The following is a 21,182-nucleotide window of genomic DNA, read 5'->3' as shown; positions in this document are numbered from 1 at the left end:
CTCAAGGATGGAAAGCATTTCATCAAACGTCATCCGGTGGATTCCTTCAAGCATAGGAAAATACCAAACTCATTTGTCACCGATACACTGGTGTCAGATAAGCGTTCTATCCCTTTACTCTTTTATCTGTGGAATTAACATTTTTCTGCAGGTATCGGTGTATAAAGAATGATTTAGGATCGCAGAACGTCTTAAATCATTCTCCGTCCTTATCGACTACTTTGACTATCATTTTTGAAACTGACGTTTCTACAAACTTAGTCAAAGTGGGGGCTTCTGTAGACACCTAAAAATGTCTCCCCAAAACCAAACCCGATGATGAACAACCTTTCACCGCCATTATTAGTCGGGTTGAGTATTTAATCTTGGAGTACTTAAATCCATATACAAATCCATATTTTCATTTAATAAACCAACCCAATTCCTAGCCCATTTCCCAAAACCTTCACTTATTTTCCTCTTTTCGTGCCATTAAACCCAAAATAATTCATTTCTTGTCCTTTAAAATCATTCATTTCGTGTCCTTTTTAAAAAAACGTTTAATCCAGTTTATTTTGGTCTATAATATGGGTCCATTGATTGAATAGTTAAATGGGGCTTTAAAAGAGCTTTCCAACGATATATTATAAGCCCAAATCCGAGTTATAACGAATAAGTTATGGCCAAAATATTAAACTAAGCCCAGACCGAACCTAAGCCCACCTTACCTACGACCCAATGATCATGTGGAGGATCCAAATTATTTAATCCAATTCCTAAACCAATTAGGATTAATTAGAAGCTTATATAAGTTTCTAAAAGATCCTAATTATCCTTTTTGAAAAGATAAGATTAAAGAGTTTGAAATTGAATAAAACTTTTTTTTTGAAAATCCTAATTTTATCCGAATTAAAAGACGTTCAAAGATAGACAGATATTGTTTCGTGCCTCATAGTTTTTATCCAAATTTTATATGGTTGGATAGCCCTTGAAATTATATTTACAATGATATATTATAATATCAATTCCGAGCTATAACGGAAAAGATATGAATAAAATGTCAAACTCTATCCAAAACTGACACCGTCTCATTATTTCGGATATATCTTTTGTTATACAAAATATTTTAATCTGATTCTAATTGGGTTAGAAAGTAGACTTCAATAGCTTTCCAACGATATCTTATTTATCTTATTCCGATTTCTGGATCAAAAGATATGATAAAAACAAAAACCGCAAAAACTGCTGTCTATCGCAAGAGTTTTAATCCGATTCGAACTCGATCTTTTCTTAATTCTTCGACCCTCTTTTTTCCCTATAAATAGAGGTCATATCTCCCTTTTTCCAATCATCAATAAGATTGATCATCAAATAATTCTCTTCTCCCTCTTTAGCCTAAACACTAGTCTCCCTATTATTTCATTCCTTCCTTAAGCACTCCAAGGAGTTCATACAATACCCAAAGTTCTATACTTTAACCAAGACGTGAAAGGTATAAATAATTGAGGGTTTGGACCAAATCTACATTTATTTAATTTATTTTCATTTGATTTATATTTTTATTGAAGTTACTAACAATTTATTCATGATGTAGCAATTCAAGGAAATGCGGAAAGTGAGTAATTAATTCACTTAATTACTCACGTTATTATTGTTGAATTGCGTCCAATATTAATGTTTATTCTATTATTTTTATGATCACTATATTTCATGTTTAAAGGGAATATGTAATTGAAAATCACGCCTTATAAGATAATTTGGACAACCGGTTTAGGTTCCTTTTTAATCTTGTTGTTTAATCAAGTGATCACCAATATTTTAGAATTATATGTTGCATTAATATTCAACCAATTTAGCTTAATAATAGTTTGGAGCAAATTGAATCTCTGTTTGTATGCCTTTGAGATCGCAGGAATCACTTTTCACTATAAGAATCGAGTAGAGGCCAATACGGACGAATGTGACTCCATGACTCACTTCGTACCATCATCCCCGATCCTCCTTTCGTGGTTCCGAACCATATGGAGTTAGTAATCTCATGGATTATGAATGGGGTGTAACCTTCACGGGTTAATCGTTGTTTCCTATCGTTGTCCCTTTATTCGTGGTTGCCTTTTATGATCCGTGAACGGTTTACAAGTTCCTTAAAAACTTGTTGGCGGCTCCTTAATTTCCTTGTCCCTAATCGTATTATGTCAATTCCCACTTCCTATGAGTGCCAAGCATATTCACAACATGCTTTTTACGTAGGTGCACTTCGAACGACGTCTACACCCACAAATCCTAGAAAGAAACTACTCACGCATAATTAAATCTAAACTAATCAAAGCAATAAAATAAGACATGATGAAAGAATTAAAGTAAGTAACTGAGATTAAAGTTGAAGAAATCGTTACCAAATAATCTGGATTAAGGATTGAGCAAAGAACAAAGTTGTAGAGAGAGAAACTAATCTAAAAGCTAAGTAAAGAGAGAAAATCTAAGAGAAGAATTAAGAAAGAGTCCAAAGAATATCCTCAACTCGCTTAACAGAAAAGTATTTATATTATGCAAGAATCCTAAGATAAAACAAACTTAAACGACGATTAAACATCTATTAATGCTGATACGCGCCCGATCGGGCGAGGCACCGCCTGATCGGGCCCGCCTTTTTACTTCCAGGTACGTCTCTCGCGCCCGGCCGAGCGCGAGTTCGGGCGCCAGCTTTACTTTTCCCGCCCGGCCGGGCGCGCCTTCGGGCGGGTGCTCCTTTAGCCGTGCGACACTCTTGGGCTACTCTTTGGACTTCGATTGGGCTCCAATTCTTCGGGCCAATCCGGATATGCTCTTCGGGTCTTGAATACTTGGTCCAAATGCCCCAGTATCACATATATTGATCCCTTAATCACCGGTTCGATGGCTTTAACCGGCCCTGGGCTATGAAGGATGGTCGTGCATCTCTAATGCTCGTAGATACTCCATAAAATCCCGGGAAAATGCTCCAAAAGTGCAAATCCCTACAAAAGTCAATCAAATCTACGAAAACACTAGAAAACACCAATTAATAATAAAAGTGGCTCTAAAGAGCCAAAAACACTACTAATTATGACCAAGGGACGAGGGTAAAATACTATATAAAATGGACATATCAAACTCCCCCAAGCTAAACCTTTGCTTGTCCCTAAGCAAAGATCTCATCAATGAATAAATAAATATGCTTCACCCCAAAAAGTAAAAATCAAGCACAAACAATTCAAGGTAATTCTAATAAACATCCTTCAACATCAACCAATCTCATCCATCCAATTACTCTTCCTCCCTAACAATTGTCAAATAGAGCAAACCACAAGAGCATGTAGAATTCAAGACTAGTGCTCACACACTCAACTCTCATAAATGTGGCGATAAAATATGTACTCAATCGCTCTCCAACCAACCCCTTTATGTGAACAATGCCCTCCCAAACTCACACTCTCGTGTGTTTAAACAGATGTACACTCAACCTACTAATCGACTCGAAATATGTCAAATCATAACTTTCATTGATAAACAACACTTTCACATTCATACAACTCTATGCACAAGGGTCGGAAGGTTTTTTAAAGCTTGTAATGTAAGGTTAGGGTAAAGGGTAGGAAACATTTGGGAATAAGTGAGAGAAAAGCTATGCTTAAAGGGAGCAAATCCTAATAAAACCCATGATCAAAATAAATAATGATCAACATCTCCAACATAACCAACTCTACAAAAGATCATCAATCAATCCCAACACTTACAAATTTCACTCACAAAAATATAACAATAAAGAACTTGAGTGAATAAACAAACTTTATTTTCCAAACTTGAATTTTTCATTGAAACTCATCATCTTATTTTTTTTCTTTTGATCAACCTCCAACTAGAACATTTGAACATTGAACAATTTTTTTCTTTTGCTCTTTTTTTTTTTCTATTGAAGTTCACTTATTTTTTCCTTTTTTTTTTTCCTGAACTTCTCTTTTTTTCATAACATCATACTTTATTTTTTTCAAGAAGATTAAACTTTCAAAATCATCAAAAATAAACTACGATCAAGAACAAAATAACTTCTCAAAACCCACCCAAATTGTGCAAATAATAAGCACACTACAAATTCCCTCACCTCACTCATTAATAGCTCCCCCAAGCTAAGCTTGGGACTAGTAACCAATGGGGCAAAATAGGCTTGTAATGTGGCTAATAAACAATAAAAAGTCAAGGCAACAACATGGGTAGCAAGAAGGGAACAAATGTATCTAAAATCATCTTAAGGTTACCTAAAAGAACAAATGCTTTCGTCCTCCTCAATGTGCATAATAATGAGTCATGAAACACTACTCGTAGTTGCAAATCAATACTCAAACTCATTGATATACCAGGAACTAACACACATTCCTAACCAAATCAAATAGTCAAGCACTATATTCACAAGCAGTTGAAAAAAATTGACGCGTGTTAGGACATCTAAGCAATCAAACTTCAAATCATGATTAACAAATCCACAATGCGTATCATCATATACCAAGAATCAAAACAATATTTTCCAAGTATGGGGCACTGGGAAACATGACTTACAATTCATTGGAACGTATTTTTAGGTTTTTTTTTTATTTTTTAAATTTTTTGTATTTTTTATTGAAGAAAGCAATAAAACTAACCTAGAAAGCAATAAATCTAATCTAAGAAAACACACTAAAAACAAAAGAAAAGAGAAAAAGAAAGATACCAAATTTAAAATCTCCCCCAAGCTAGAATCAGACAATGTCCTTATTGGCTCGGGAACTAGCCCAACATGGTTAATCCTCATCATCCTCATCCATGGAGCCGAATCCTCCACCTCCGCTACCACCTGCACCACCTGCACCAGAAGAGCTACCACCAAAATAATCAGCGTGAAAATTCCCCCCCGCCGGTTCCCCGAAAGGAATGTCCTGGGCGTACCCATGGAATGCAAAATAGTCAGTATAAATACCATGGGCAGTGGGATCTCTATCGTATCCCTGGGGTGGAGGCTGAAACCAGTCAGGGTAGATGGCATCGTCAAGAATGTTGCCCCGAAGAGCATAATCATCATACATAGGGTAGAAAGCTCTACCCTGGTTCCTCTCAAGGTACCCTAATCTATGGTCAATGGAGCCTACCATCCTTCTAAGGTCAGTGTAGGAATGTTCAATACGGCCTAAAACCTGACCTATACTCTGGAGGTCCCAAACTGGGTCAGAGTCAACATGGGGGACAGAGTGAGACATGCGAGGTGGTGAATGCACTACCTCGGGCTCAGGCTGGGGTGGTGGGACTGGTGGTGGTACTGGTGGTGCTTGCCCCCTAGCATGGGCAACTAATAGGTCGTATGTGTAGGACGCCTTCCCGGGGGGAAAGGCGGTCAAGTCAGGACTAGGTAGGGAAAAGATAGGCAATGGCTGCTCAGTCCCAGTCCTAATACACCAGTGGAGGGTTTGCTCATTATCAAATCATACCCAACCCAACTCCTCAAAATACCTAGCAGTCATATAGGTATCCAGTCCACATTTAGTCATCTGGTGGGGTCCACTCTCAACAAAACCGGACTTTTTAACTGCCATCCTAGTTATTAGGCCTCCTATACGAATAGGGGTACGAGACTGGGTACTGGCAGTGGCATGTCTACTCAGGTGGTGGATGATGTATCTGCATATGTTCAATTTACCAAACCCATACACATAGTGTCCAATAACAGCTAGTTCGTTGGTTTGGGCGTTATGAGGCTCGTTCCTACCAAGAAAACACAATCCCGCAAATCTTTGCTAGATTTTTGGGATCAGGTGATGGATAGGTTTCGTACTAGCATGTTGGGGGTCGGGGGTTGGTAAACCAGTTAAAGCATGATAAATATCACCCATTTTATAATCAGCATGCCATTGAAAAGGTAATTCAGAATTCAATTCAAATAATTTACAAAATTCAACATATGTCAAACTAATATTCCTATTGTTCAACCTAAAAAATAAGTTCGGTCCATTACTACTATTTACAACTTTCAAAGAGGACAAAAATTCATATGTTAATTCACGGTATGTAGGATAATGAATGTCAACGAATTTTCTCATTCCTATATCATTCAAAAAACGTTTAACAAAATCATACAAACCATAAGATTCAAATATAGGGCGGTGTAACCACCGTGAAGGAATTACCTCCCGCCCGGCAAGGTGTTCTAGCCGTTCTTTTTGCTCCTGGCTAACAATTTGGATTGTTGGCCAATAGGGGAGTTACAAATCTAGATCGTACTCCTCCCTCGAACTAGAACTCCTCCCAAAAATTGATCGAGCCCACTTTGAAGCCATAATAGAAAAATGGGTATGAAATTATTTGATTGAAACTTGAAATTTTTTATGTAGGATTGTAGAGGATGGAGGGAGGATTAAGAATATGTAAAAATTATTGGATTTGGGTAAGATATGGAAAAGAAAACTTAGAGAGAAGGTAGAGGTTTTAAGGTTTTAAAGAGATAAAGTTATGGAGGAAAGAGAAAGAAATGAGAAAAGAAGAAAGGAAGAAGAAGAAGAAGGGGGCGTGGCTGGTGTCGCGCCCGGTCGGGAGAGCTTTTGCCCGATCGGGCGATCAGGGCGTTAATTCTTTGTTGCTCTTGCGCCCGGTCGGGCGAGCTTCTCCCGATCGGGTGATCTGTTGCCCAAATTTTCTTCTCCACTCGCGCCCGTTCGGGCGAGCTTCGCCCGATCAGGCAGTAAAAAATGTCCGTATACGTCAAATTTCGCGCCCGGTTGGGCGAACCTTCGCCCGGTCAGGCGAAAATTACAATTTTTGAACCCTTGCTCTCGCGCCCGGTCATGTGAGCTTCGCCAGATGGGGCCCGAGGCTAGCTTGGACGATTTTTTTTCTTTCTTCTTTTCATCAATTTTTGGCTAACTCTTTTCCTTCAAACCTGTACTAAAACTCATTAGATTCCCTCCTCTCTCCTGTCACAAGAAAAAGAAAAGAAAAACTAGTCTAAAAAGCATTAAAATACGGGTTGCCTCCCGCAAAACGCTGATTTATCTAGATCCCGCACGACCTTCTTGCCAAGTATAAGAACTAGGACCCTTGGCCTAACGCTTGGTCAGGTGGTTTCTCACCCGGTCGAGCGGTGTTTAGGCCACGACGCGGCTTCCTAACATACCCTGTAGGACACCAATTCACCTTATTTGGTGGGTCCTCCTTGACTTGGATTGGGGGTTCTTCAATACTACACACTAGAGACCCCTTTTCGATCGATGGTTGCTTCAGATTGTCACTACATTTAGCACTTGCAACTCAATCTGGCTGAACACTTACTGTAGGCTCAATTTCCATAGCTTGCTTGTTTAATTCCACCTTCTCATCCTCAAAGCCAAGACCGACAGTGTAGAGGGCTCTTTCTATTGCATCAACTTCCTTTTGCCATTTGTCTATTTCATCTGTAGAAGATGCAACACAAGATACCGCCTCCAAGGGATCTTTTACAAGAGCTTGGGGCTTGTTAGAATAGTTTTGAACCACATCAACACTAAAACATTTCTCCTCTGTCATGGGGCTTTTAGGGGTATTATTATGATTAAAAATAATTTTATCATCCCCTACTGATACTGTTAATTTGTCACATCTCACATCTATAATTGCTCCTGCGGTGTTAAGGAATGGTCTACCCAAAATAATTAGGGTTTGCATATCCTCAGCCATATCAAGAACAACAAAATCAACAGGTATATAAAATTTACCTACTCTAACAGGAACATCCTCTAAAACACCTAAGGGGTATTTAAAAGAACGATCAACCATTAGTAAGTAATATTGGTATCTTTTAATTTACCCATATTTAGCTTGGAACACACAGAAAAATTAAAGGCATAACACTAACGCTAGCGCCCAAATCACATAATGTATTATCAATCATTAGATTGCCAATATGACAAGGAATAGAAAAACTACCTGGATCTTTTAATTTAGGTGGAGATTTATTTTGAAGTACGGCACTACATTCTACAGTGAAAGCTACTGTCTCTACCTCACTAATAGACCTTTTTCTTGTCAATATTTCCTTTATGAATTTTGCATATGCAGGAATTTGTGTAATTAATTCAGTGAAGGGAACTGTTACCTGCAAATCTTTAACCATCTCTAGAAACTTACCAAACTGCTTATCCAAATTTGTTTTCAAGTGACGATTTGGGAATGGAAAATTGATAACTGGATATGGAGCATTACTGCTCTTATCTGGAGTTGCTACTTTCCCTGGAATCGTACCCTGCAATGTAAAATCAAATATATTAGTACTACTCTTTAGCCCTGCAGGGTTATGAACATTGGTGCTCCAGTAGGATAGATACGAATGATTTCGGCACCCAGGATTGTAAGTGTTGGAGTATGGGTTATTCTTCCTATAAGCTTGAAAGGCATTGATCTGCTCCACGGAACTCCTGCAATCTTGCTCCCACTGACCTAAAATTCCACAATTTTCACAGAAAGCCTCATAAGCATTATTATTAATTGCAGAAACATTAGCTACATTTGCAGTACTAAGCTTATCTAATTTCTAGCAAATAGAGGTTAATTGAGCTTGTAAAAAGGATACAGAGTCGACACTATATTTCCCCTTGTTAGAATAACCTCTTAGATTCCCATATTGGGAGTTATGAATTGCCATATCTTCAATAACTTGACCTGCATCATCAACATTAAGGTTCATAAACCTCCCACTAGCTATAGAATCCAATATTATTCTAGATGAATTTCCAATCCCATTGTAAAAGGCTTGGATCAACTGCCATTGTGCCAGATTATGGTGGGGGCATTCTCTTTGTAGATCCTTGAACCTCTCCCAAGCCTCATATAAAGTTTCATCGGCCTCTTGGGCAAAGTTCTGAATAGCACTCCGTAGTACAGCTGTTCTCTCTGTAGGATAATATTTATTATAAAAATTCAAAACAAGAGTTTCCCAGTCAGTTATACCAAGTGCAGTTCTATTTAATCCATTAAACCATAATTTGGCTTTTCCATTTAAAGAGAAAGGAAAGAGAATCTCCTTGATTTGGTCTTTTGTGACCCCAGCTTGCCCGATGGTATTACAGTACTGACAGTAGTCTGCAATATGAAGATTTGGGTCTTCACCCTTAGCTCCACTAATTGCTTCCTTTCTATCATCGTGATAAATTGGGGTTTAATTTCGAATTGTACCCCGTCAAGAGCTGGAGTGGGAGTAAGGTGAGGAAAATCTGTAAGCTTTGGCTGTGAATAATCATTGAGCTTCTTAGGTACCGCCATCTCTGATTCTGGATCTGAAGATACCTCTAAATCGCTAGAATCAGTTGGAGGGTCTCGGTGATTATTATTATCACTAGAACCCGCCAAAATTTGCTTGTAAAAATACTTTTGTCTATGGAAGGATCGTTCGATCTCAGGATCGAATGGGATGTAACCTGATCTGGAACACCTGGGCATAAACAAATAACTAAAAGCAAATATGAGACTTGCTTCAAAGAACTAACGTTCTTTGAGACAATAGGAAATAACCTAAACTACAAAAATAATCAGAAATAAAAATAAAACCGTTTCCCCGGCAACGGCGCCAAATTTTGACAGGCTAAAGTCGTATCACCTAATCAAAAGTAATTCCTAAATCCTTTAACTAATATAGATAGGGAAGTAGGGTCGAATCCACGGGGAAACTGGTCTTTCTATTCCTAATTAATTAAAGCAATCTAAATTATCAAGTAAAAATTTAATAATATGGATATAAAACTAAACTACGGAGATTAAGAGTAAAGAGAAAACAATGAATAAAGGCCTAGGGTAGGTTCACCAATAAATAACATTCCAGGGTAAAACATAATAATCAATCATCAATGCATAATTAATCAGATCATAAAGGGCTTTCGCTACGTATTACAATCACAGAATTAATCTACCTGTAATAAATCTCATCTCTCGAATCCCGACTTAACCATTTATAAAATAACCTGCCGATTGAAACTAGACCTAAAAATCAATTCTCATCTCTCGAATCTCGAATCAATATTGTCAAACTCATGCATAAAAGATCAGGCCTAATCTAGTCACAGAGCATTAAATAAATCAATAGGAAATTAATCTAGCATTGATAATTAACAACAATAAATTGCCGCTTCATATTATTTATGGATCCCCACAAACCCTAGAAAGAAACTACTCACACATAATTAAATCTAAACTAATCAAAGCAATAAAATAAGACATGATGAAAGAATTAAAGTAAATAACTGAGATTAAAGTAGAAGAAATCGTTACCAAATAATCTAAATTAAGGATTGAGTAAAGAACAAAGTTGTAGAGGGAGAAACTAATCTAAAAGCTAAGTAGAGAGAGAAAATCAAAGAGAAGAATTAAGAAAGAGTCCAAAGAAGATCCTCAACTCGCTTAACGGAAAAGTATTTATATTAAGCAAGAATCCTAAGCTAAAACAAACTTAAACAACGATTAAACATCTATTAATGCTGACACGCGCCCGATTGGGCGAGGCCCGCCTTTTTACTTCCAGGTGCGTCTCTCGCGCCCGGCCGGGCGTGAGTTCGGGCGCTAGCTTCACTTCCCCCGCCCGGCCGGGCGCGTCTTAGTCACCCGTTCGATGGCTCTAACCAGCCCTAGGCTATGAAGGATGGTTGTGTATCTCCAATACTCGTAGATACTCCATAAAATCCTGGGAAAATGCTCCAAAAGTGCAAATCCCTATAAAAGTCAACCAAATCTACGAAATCACTTGAAAACACCAATTAGTAATAAAAGTGGCTCTAAAGAGCCAAAAACTCTACTAATTATGACCAAGAGACGAGGGTAAAATACTATATAAAATGGACATATCAAACTTAATCAAAAGCATTTTTAGGCTTAGAGATTGACTCACAAAGGATCCCCTCAATTGATCAAGACATGCATCAATATCTCTTGCATTGACCTTTTACTAGATATCCTAGAGGGTTGGCTGTCAATGCTTTTAAGCTTTTTTAAGTCACTAAGTATGTATAATACAAGGCTGGATGGCACTGTTGCGGGTTTCAATTTCCTCAACATCATCAGAGGCACCAAATGCTTCAGCTTCAATAGCATCTTTCACATTGAATACTTCCTTCTGTTTCATCCTAAGTGAAGTAGTTGTAAAAGATAAATCACCAGTTGCATAACCACTACAAAAAAATCCTATTTCATTCAACCTCATTCTCTAATGAAGCCTTAAGAAACGCTTTTGCGTTGGCTTTATATTTCTGAAAATTAATACCATTTCAAAGAAATATATTAGTAAAAGGAGAAAATGTGTCTATATTATACAAATTAAAAAGGAGGAATAGTTAACAAGTACCTAACAAAAGGCTAGCCATTTTTCTGATTGAACATCAACTTGAGGACAACCATTGCTCCATCCAATACCAGTCCATTTCTTTAATTCATTCCAAGATTTGTGTTTTTCTTTCATATTCGTGAACCAATTCTTAATAGAAAGGGGTGCAAAGTTCTTTCCCAGTTCGGATGTTTAAAATATTTGCAATATCATCCCAATTAGTTTTCCCACCATATAGGGAGACATGTTCCGACAAGTTTCCCAAAAGTGGTCACAATATCCGAAGTGAAAGATGCCCGTTTGGAACTCATTGCAAACAAGATATGGCTAAACAACATCCAAAGTAACATAATAAACATTACAACACAAACTTCCTGACAACTCTAAGGCTTGTAAAATACTTCCTCCGTTCTGTTAATATTGCAATAAGGAGGAAATTACGCATCCCAAAACACATTTTATATGCTAAATATCTATAATTGTGTAAAAGTAAAAATTATAAAAGTTGATATTGTGAAAGTATTTTATGAGACGAACCCAACAAGATCCCACTTGACTATATTTTGCTTAACGTATAACTCATATTATATGGTCAAACGAGAGTGATGAATAGTGCAAAAGGTCCATTGTTGCAATATTAATAGAACGGAGGAAGTAAGTCACTAGCAAGTTAAATCGAAAATTAAATTTTTTTTTTATATAAAAAAGGAAAAAAAAAACCTCCAATTCAATTCATAAACTAGGAAATCAGCAATTAATTCATCAACATAACAAATTTAATTTATTAATCACCAAGTTATAATCATAGACACAACAAATTTGGTCATATAAACAGCAACATTATACTTCATTACTTCAATTCAATTCTTCAATTATTCAATTCATAATTGAATTCATACTCAAATTCTAACCTACAAAAAATATATATTATTTAAACAAAAGACAGAGGAAAGAAACAAACCTTGGACACCATCAGGTGGCAGAATAACCACCGATAACACCCAACACCCCCAAGGCACCGTGGCATTGCCGAATCACCTACAAGAAGATTCCAGAAGAGCACCCTCGGTCCTAGCCTCAACGCTGAGCGGAGAAGCAGAGGACTGGAGATCAGGAACTTCGAAAAACCACAAGGAGAATCAACCCTTGTTGCCAAATTTGGAGGACTATGGGAGGAAGAAGAGGCAAAGAGAGAGAAAGTTAGTTTGAGGTTAGGCCTTGTGTTAATGCTAATAAAGAGAAAGGATGACCGTTGCTTTTTTTCCCTTCTTTTTTGTTAATCTTTTAAAAGCTATATATATATATATATTTATATATATTAATATTTTTTCATAAATATTTTAATATGTAATTTCTATATACACATATATATAATAATAAATAATCAAAGGTCATTAATTCATAGTTAAAGATCAATAGTCAAATAGTTCAGTTTAGTTCAGTTCAGTTCAGCTCTAATCAGTTTAGTTCAACTCAATTCAGTAAATCAGATCAGGCCCTAAGCCCAATAGAATTATAGATCCTATGAGGTCACACTTTGTGGTATTGGATTGAACAAGAAAGAAGGCCCGCTATTAAGCCTCATCATGGGGTGTTCGGCTATATGGAGAAATCAAAAGGGAGTAGTTTTGACTTGTGTTATGAGTTTGGACTTGAATAGGATTCTAATTATATGTGTAGTATAAAAATAGATTTTTGCCTAGGTTTATGTAACACAATTAACCAATCAATTGAAAATTGAAGTGTAAGCACCAAACCCTATTCTCACACTCTCTCTTCCCTCATGTCCATATGAGCGTACAGTAGCACGTTGTGCACGGTAGTGTTGTGATGGTGCTCGTGGTTGGTTTCTATTCTTTGTTCTCCGTAGAAGGTGGTTCAAAGGTTTTTGTGCCTAACTAACTGGCGTTAGTGGAGGTTCAATCCAAGCTTGGGGACCAAGTAGAGGAATCGCGTTTGAGGTTCTTGTTCTTCTAAAATTTGTGGTCGATCGCACGTGAAAATCAAGCATCAAAGGTCTAATTATGTGTTTCTTGATGTGTAATTCTTGTAGATCTTATTTAGGTGCGAACGAATATAGTTCGTGAAATTATGCAATTTAATACTTGAAACCCTACGATACTCTCACTTACTATAATGGTATACTATATAGTAATTCCATCACTTAGAGCTGATCAAAGTGACGAGGGGAAACAAGGTCATTAACTAATCCTCCCTTAGTCAAACTAAATTTATAAACACTTAACAAACCTAAATACAAGTATAGAGGTAAGTCAAGGGTCGAACCCAAAGGAACGGTTATGTCTAAGTGCTTTCAATGTACGCCTAAGCTAGGTCGAAGTCGAAAGTGAAGAGATAATGTTACCAACTAAAAAACAAACAACCAAACAAATAAAACACTAGGGAATGGGGATCAACAAGTAATCATGACAATTGCAACAACTTGGGAAGAACATGCCAATCAAAGGTTGTGAAGAATAATGATAAGAGTTATCAATTGGAATCAAAGCGCTATCTCCTAATCGTTAAGCTAGATGTCTCCATGAATAACAAACTAAGAGAATCACAATCCAAACTAATTGATAATTGCAATTCCTAAATCAATTGGTCATGTCATTAGCAATTACAATGCAATCTAGCATAATTCTCAAGGCCTAATAAAATGACACACATTCAAACTTAAATTAATCACTTTAATCTTAACAATCAATCAACACAATTCCAAAATTAATCACAAATCAATCAATCATACATGTTTCACCCAATCCCTAGCCAAACAACTACTCAAGAATCATCATCTAATCTACAAACAACCAAGAAATCAAGAATCAACAAAATATGAAGAACAATTACACTAATAAAGATCAAACATCAAAATAAAACCAAACAAAAATGAAATTAAACAAAGAAATAAAATGAGATAGAGTAAGAAATCCTCGTTGATTGATTATGGAGATTTTTAATACAATTGTCACCTTGAATCTTCAATCTCTCAAATCCCCAATGAAATTCCTCACTTTCTCTCTCTAAATCTACCCCTAAAACTAACCCTAGATCTAGAGAAAGAAACTCTCAGCTAAGCTAAAATTATGATCAAAATTATGTCTAAAACTTCTTGTGAAAATCGGGTTTAAAATAGATATTTATAAGAGGCGTAAAATAAAACCGAGCGAAACCAGAAAACCCATGCTTGCGCACCCTTGCACTGGGCTTGTGCGCTCGCGCAAGGGAAGTGTGCACCAGCTTACATGAGTTACGCGCTCGCGCAAGTGGGATGGGCGCCCGTGTGCGTAGGTTGCGTGCCTACACCTTCATGGGAGCACGGCTTGAGAACGCAAGAGTTAGAACTTGGAGCATCCACCTCCTTATATCTTAAGCTTTCCTAATGCTATGAGCTTACTCCAAAATCATCTTCCAACTTAGAAAACCACCAATATTGAGACCCAAACCTCGTTCAATACCTATAAGCACGAAAAGAGAAGAAATAAGGAGAAAACACAAGAAAAACAATAAAAACATAAAACAAGAGAGAAAAGGAAAATAAAGAGAAAATGCATGAAACTAAGCATTTGTTAAGAAAGAAAGCTATGAAAAGAAGGTAAAAACAACCTAAATACTCATCAAATGGGTGCCATTTATGACACCCGTCAAATGCCCCCAAGCTTATCTTTTGCTCGTCCTCGAGCAAAAACCAAGGGAGAAATGATGAAATTATTCAAACACACAAAACAAGAAGAAAGGAGACAAGAATATACACTAACTCACTTTCGTAGGAATCATGGTTTTTTTTAGCTACAACAAGCCCTTTAAACCCCAAAGTTGCCCATGAGCATGAGTGAGGTCTTGTGAGGGTTTCCTAAGAGGTTAACCCACAACTCTATAAAAAAAAAAACAAACAAGGCAAGGCATTGAAAGAGAAATCAAAAGAAAATAAAAGAACATAAATGTTCAAGAATGGACTTTTGCAAATGAACAAGCACAAATGGATGCAATTCTTTCTAATTAAGTAAGGGAGTACACGTTTCAAGATATCCAAGGTTGATTGAAACATAAAATATGCTAAGCATAGATAACTAATAAGAAACAATTCACCTTCATCTCAAAAAATCTTACCGTGTTCTCCCTGCTAGCTTTATATCTACCTTTAATGAGCATCTCAATGATTCCTCGAAGGAACTGGAAAAGAAGATATTTTCAAGGCTACTCGACAACTTGACTATATATGGACATCGCTCCATAGGCTTGACTCACATCTCCCCCCACCGACTTGTGACTCAACTAAAAAGGTCAAAAGGTCTTGAGAAGGGTTGTAATGTAATGGCGAAAAGGGTGAAGGTAGGCTAAAATTTAAAATTTGGTGGTATACCTAAATTGTGAAGCAAAGGGTGATCAATCCTCAACACCATAATCAAGCAATCACCAAACAAAAACACCAACACCCCCAAGCTTATTTAAAGCCAAAATCATAAACATATATACAAAAAGCGTAATAACGCTTTCCCCTAATCTAGAACAAAGCATTGTCCTCAATGCTTAAAATAAGGAGAAAGACACTTGCATCAAAATATTTTTGAGCTTTTTCATTTTTCACATTTTTATCACTTTTGCCAAAGCATTTGAATTTGCTTTGCTTTTTCTCAATTTTTTCATTTATTTCACTTTCTTTCATTGTCCTCCCCTCTTGTAACTATGGACGGCTTTTTTCAACTTGGCATTCGCCCTTTATTCACAAGATATTTACAATACAAACTTGCTTACATTAAAAGAATCATACAATCCATTTCATCCACCAAAACTCCAACAATAGAGGCCAAATGCTTCACAAAAACCAAAGATGGGATCAAGAATGAAACAAAAGGCTCAAAAGCTAAAGATATGTCTTGAAAAGAAAGGTATAAGGTTCAAATGGTTAGCAAGAAGGCAAATGTAAACCTGAAACAAAGAAAAGAAAACTATCCTAATTAGAGAAGTAAAAATTACCACACCGAAAAGATGCCTTTGTCTTTCCTAAATGGCTCGGTCGTGATCTCGGGAGATGAGAACCAAATTCTAGATAAAGCATACACTTGTCAAGGATTCATGTGCCGCTCATCTAAGAAATGTTGATAGCAAGAAGAATTAAAACCTCACACGGTTGTAGCAAAAACACACTATTAGTTTCAAATCAACTAAAGGGAGCAACTACATCTTACCACAAACCAGCAAACAAAATCCGGCTACAAGGCCCCCAAAGGTCTAAACCGCTACCTTAGCATACTCTATCCTAGAATCAACCAAACATACTCTCAAAACGTGAACACCGTTACCATTTAAGAAGAAAAGCATTCAACTATACAAGTCCAAAAGTATTATGTCCAAAGCAAGAACAAAACAAAACACAGTTCAAATTTGCCTTGAAACAAACAAAAATCCTTTTGGAGTTTTTCAAAAAAAAAAATTAACATGGAAATAAGTATTCAGTCGTGCATGGCACATATGAATCAAAATCCCACCAAACATGATAGAATACCCTCCTCCAAGCTTGATTGAGACAACATGCTCAAACATAAATCATAGATACCATGAGAGGGGAAAACAAATAGATCAATCCAACAAACCAACACATGTCCAACAAGGCATCAACCATTAGAGAAAGAGCAAGGAAAGATATTACCGGATTTAGATGGGTGTAAATACCCGCAAATGACCCAATTCAACCTTTCAAAGCCAATTTTCTCTATCATTGAATCTTGTTTTCCATGTGCTAGCAAATATAAGAGTCAAACTTCCTTAATTCTTGATCCAAACCAATGCACCAAAGTATATCAAGTCATGTACCTAACAAAGGCACACAAACATTTCCATGAGAGAAAATCTATTCTAAAAAGAAAAGAAAATGAAAGCAATAAAACACAGGTTACTTCCTGAGAAAGGCTTGTTTAACGTCCAAGCGAGATCGCTCTAAGAAATAATAATTTAACGCACGCAAGAGCTTGTCAAATGCACTATTACACATTTCATGGGGGTGAAGATAGGCAAATTACATAATAAGAACGTGCAACAAGATCATTACACGAAAGTGAGGAGGGAGATGCCAAAAAAAGAAGAAGAGGTGTCAAAAGGAAATTTAAGAAAATAAGAAGACGAAAAAGAGCAAAAATAAGAAAGAAAATAAAAGGAAAAAGGAAAACCCTCCTCACCAAATTTTTGGTTGGCATATTTCCTCTCTTCCTCAACAATGATGGAATAAGGGACATGAAAATCATCCATAGAAGACGGCTCCCTAATAGGCTCTTTAAGATAGGAAGGGAGAAAAATAGGGCAAGGAGGGATGTGGGCAAACCTTTGAGAAAAAGGGGTATGAGAAACGGAAAAGGGGTAGCTACACCCTCACCACAAGGTCTCACATCGCCAATGAGAGCATAAAAATCAATCATAGAGTCCTCACATGAAGAAATCTGACAATCTTCACCTCCCTCAAGATCAAAAACTCCAAGGGAATCCACCTCAACCTCCTTTCCACCACAATAAACAATCTTTCCTTTAACTATCTCAAAACCTAAGGCCTCAAAACCGTGCATGAATGGAGGTAGATTCATCTCAAACTTATCTAAGTCCCAAGAAGCGTTCTCGATGAAGTCATCTAAAAATCTATAAGTCCTCATATGACTCTCAAAAAACAAATGGGACATTACCTCAAAAGAGTCCATATACTCATAGATTGAAGGGTCACAAACATACACTTGAGACTCATCAAGATGGTAGAGTGAGTTAAGGTTCACAAATTCCACATTAGCTTCATTCCCAACTCCTTCACCATCAATCGAATGATCTCTAATGGGATCCTCACTCTCTCTTTGTTGCTCAAAATCATCATCACCATCATACTCAATACAAACACTAGATTGAGATTTTTCACAAACAAGCATCAAAGATGACGATTGATTTTCCAACTCTTCTTTCTTTTTTTCAATTCTTCACTAAAAAGATCTTCACGCTCTCTAATTATCTCCAATTAGCTCCTTAAAGTTTCCATCATTTGTCTCTCCAAGAGCCTAAGATTAGGATTCATCTCCAACTCCCTCAAAGATTCATCATTTTGGATATAAGGGATTAGAGACTCATCACAAGAGTTTGGAGAATGAAAAGGTGAAGAGGTTTGAGGATCAAGAGTAAAAGAAGAGTCACAACCAAAGGTAGGATCATCATCATTATAAACATGTGCATTTTCATTAAATTAGGGAGAGGTGTCACAATCAAGCATATGAGATTCATCATTTAGGGAACAAAGCACATCATAAGAAGGCATGGTAAATAATGAAGAATATTGAAACACACCATTAGCATCAACTTGAGCATGTACCTCATCATCATGAACAAAAGGGGAAATAGAGTTGAAATCATTTGTTCTATGTTCACTCATGGGACATATAACAATTCATGGTAATTCATGCTAATATTAGAAGAATGAACACATTGCACATCATTATTAGGAACATGATTACCCCTATTATAGATATCCCAAGCAAACCAAACATAAAAATACCAAGCATCATCAATTTACAATGCTCTAAATTCACCATTATCCATGCATTCAACTTAATCCCTAGTTTGGTCATTCAAACCTAAAGAAAAAATCTCACAAGCCTCCCAAAGATCACAACAATTATAATTAATAAGTCCCTCAAATCTATTGAAATATTCACAAAAAGGCTCATTGTCATATTAAGGAAACGAGAGACATGCCATCTTTTTTTAAAAAAAACAAGCAAAAATCAAATAAAAAAACAGAGTATGTACAATGACCTAGATTCAAGCAATGAAAAACACTCAAACATAGACACCGTTCCCTGGCAACGACGCCATTTTGACGAGGGGAAAACTAATTCGTTGACTTATCCTCCCTAACTCAAACTAAATTTATAAACACTTAACAAACCTAAATACAAGTATAGAGGTAAGTCAAGGGTCGAACCAAAAGGAACGGTTATGTCCAAGTGCTTTCAATGTGCGCCTAAGCTAGGTTGAAGTCAAAAGTGAAGAGGTAACGCTACCAACTAAAAAACAAAGAACCAAACAAATAAAACACTAGGGAATGGGGATCAACAAGTAATCATGACAATTGCAACAACTTGGGAAGAACATGCCAATCAAAGGTTGTGAAGAATAATGATAAGAGTTATCAATTGGAATCAAAGAGCTATCTCCTAATAGTTAAGCTAGATGTCTCCATGAATAACAAACTAAGAGAATCACAATCCAAACCAAATGATAATTGCAATTCCTAAATCAATTGGTCGTGTCATTAGCAATTACAATGCAATGTAGCATAACTCTCAAGGCCTAATCAAATTAGAAACATTCAAACTTAAATTAATCACTTTAATCTCAACAATTAATCAACCCAATTCCGAAATTAATCACAATCAATCAATCATACAAGTTTCACCCAATCCCTAGCCAAACAACTACTCAAGAATCATCATCTAATCTACAAACAACCAAGAAATCAAGAATCAACAAAATATAAAGAACAATTACACTAATAAAGATCAACATAAAAATCAAACCAAACAAAAATGAAATTAAACAAAGAAATAAAATGAGATAGAGTTAGAAATCCTCATTGATGTGGAGAATTTTAAAACAATTGTCACCTTGAATATTCAATCTCTCAAATCCCCAATGAAATTCCTCACTTTATCTCTCTAAATCTACTCCTAAAACTAACCCTAGATCTAGAGAGAGAAACTTTTAACTAAGCTAAAATTATGATCAAGATTATGTATAAAACTTCTTACAAAAATCGAGTTTAAAATAGATATTTATAAGAGGCACCAAACGAAACCAAGCGAAACTGAAAAACCCACATTGCACAGGGCTTGCATGTCCGCGCAAGGGAGGTGCGCACCAGCGCATATGGGCTGCGCGCCCATGCAAGTGGGTGGCTGCGTGCCCGCGCCTTTCTGTGTTTCTTCCGACTTCTTCGATGCTTAATGCGTTCGCAAAAGGGTCTTTGAGTGCACGCAGTATGATGATGATAGACACTAAGCATGGCATATTCAAATGGACTCCACAGTGGGTTCAACACCACTTCTTCATGGGAGCACGGCTTGAGAGCACAAGAGCTAGAACATGGAGCATCCACCTACTTGCATCTTGAGTTTTCCAATGCTATGAGCTTACTCCAAAAGCATCTTCCAAATTATAAAACCACTAATATTGAGACCCGAACCTCGTTCAATACCTACAACCACAATAAGAAAAGAAATAAAGGAGAAAACACAAGAAAAACCATTAAAACACAAAATAAGAGAGAAAAGGGAAATAAAGAGAAAATGCATAAACTAAGCATTTATTAAGAAAGAAAGCTATGAAAAGAAGGTAAAAACAACCTCAATACTCATCAAATGAGTGTCATAAATGGAACTCATCACAAAATCAACTTGCCCAAGTTTGGGCTGGTTTTGGCAGTTTTTTCAGGCTCGATTTCGGGAATCGGACCTGATTTTTTATTTTTATGATTTGAATCGAGTCCCCTTTCGTATAACTATCTTTATTGATTTATTTAGGTACTCTCTTGGTTTTACCTTACTCTTAAAGTGGGGGTTTTACAAGTGAGTTTTTAATAATGTTTTTATTATTTTCTTAGTAGTAGTTATGTACAAATTTTTCCCTAGACTCTAGTTTAGCTATCTTTCCCTACACCCTCCCCCCCATGTTACTATGTCGTTTTCCATCTTCTACCATTTTTATATTTTTTTTTTCATTTTTTTTAGTTTTGTTAGCTTTCTATTCAAGCAATAATATAATGATTTTCCTAACCTAATTTCCTCTTTTTTTTCTCTCTTATTTGATTTTATTTTCTCTCTCTTGAATTTTTTATTTTCCCCCCAATTTCTCT

At 36.6% G+C, this 21,182-nt stretch overlaps 1 non-coding gene across 1 annotated transcript; it reads left to right on the top strand.

The window, feature by feature from the left end:
• Positions 1 to 8,765: 8,765 nt before the first annotated feature.
• On the top strand, positions 8,766 to 8,872 carry LOC145637565 (small nucleolar RNA R71). Its single transcript, XR_014114336.1, has one exon. It is a non-coding gene; the product is annotated as a small nucleolar RNA R71 (small nucleolar RNA).
• Positions 8,873 to 21,182: the final 12,310 nt, after the last annotated feature.

Source organism: Chenopodium album, chromosome 6 (assembly GCF_948465745.1).
Source record: "Chenopodium album chromosome 6, dcCheAlbu1.1, whole genome shotgun sequence".
In the NCBI taxonomy this organism is placed as follows: Eukaryota; Viridiplantae; Streptophyta; class Magnoliopsida; order Caryophyllales; family Amaranthaceae; genus Chenopodium; species Chenopodium album.
This window is presented reverse-complemented; position numbering and strand designations above follow the sequence as displayed.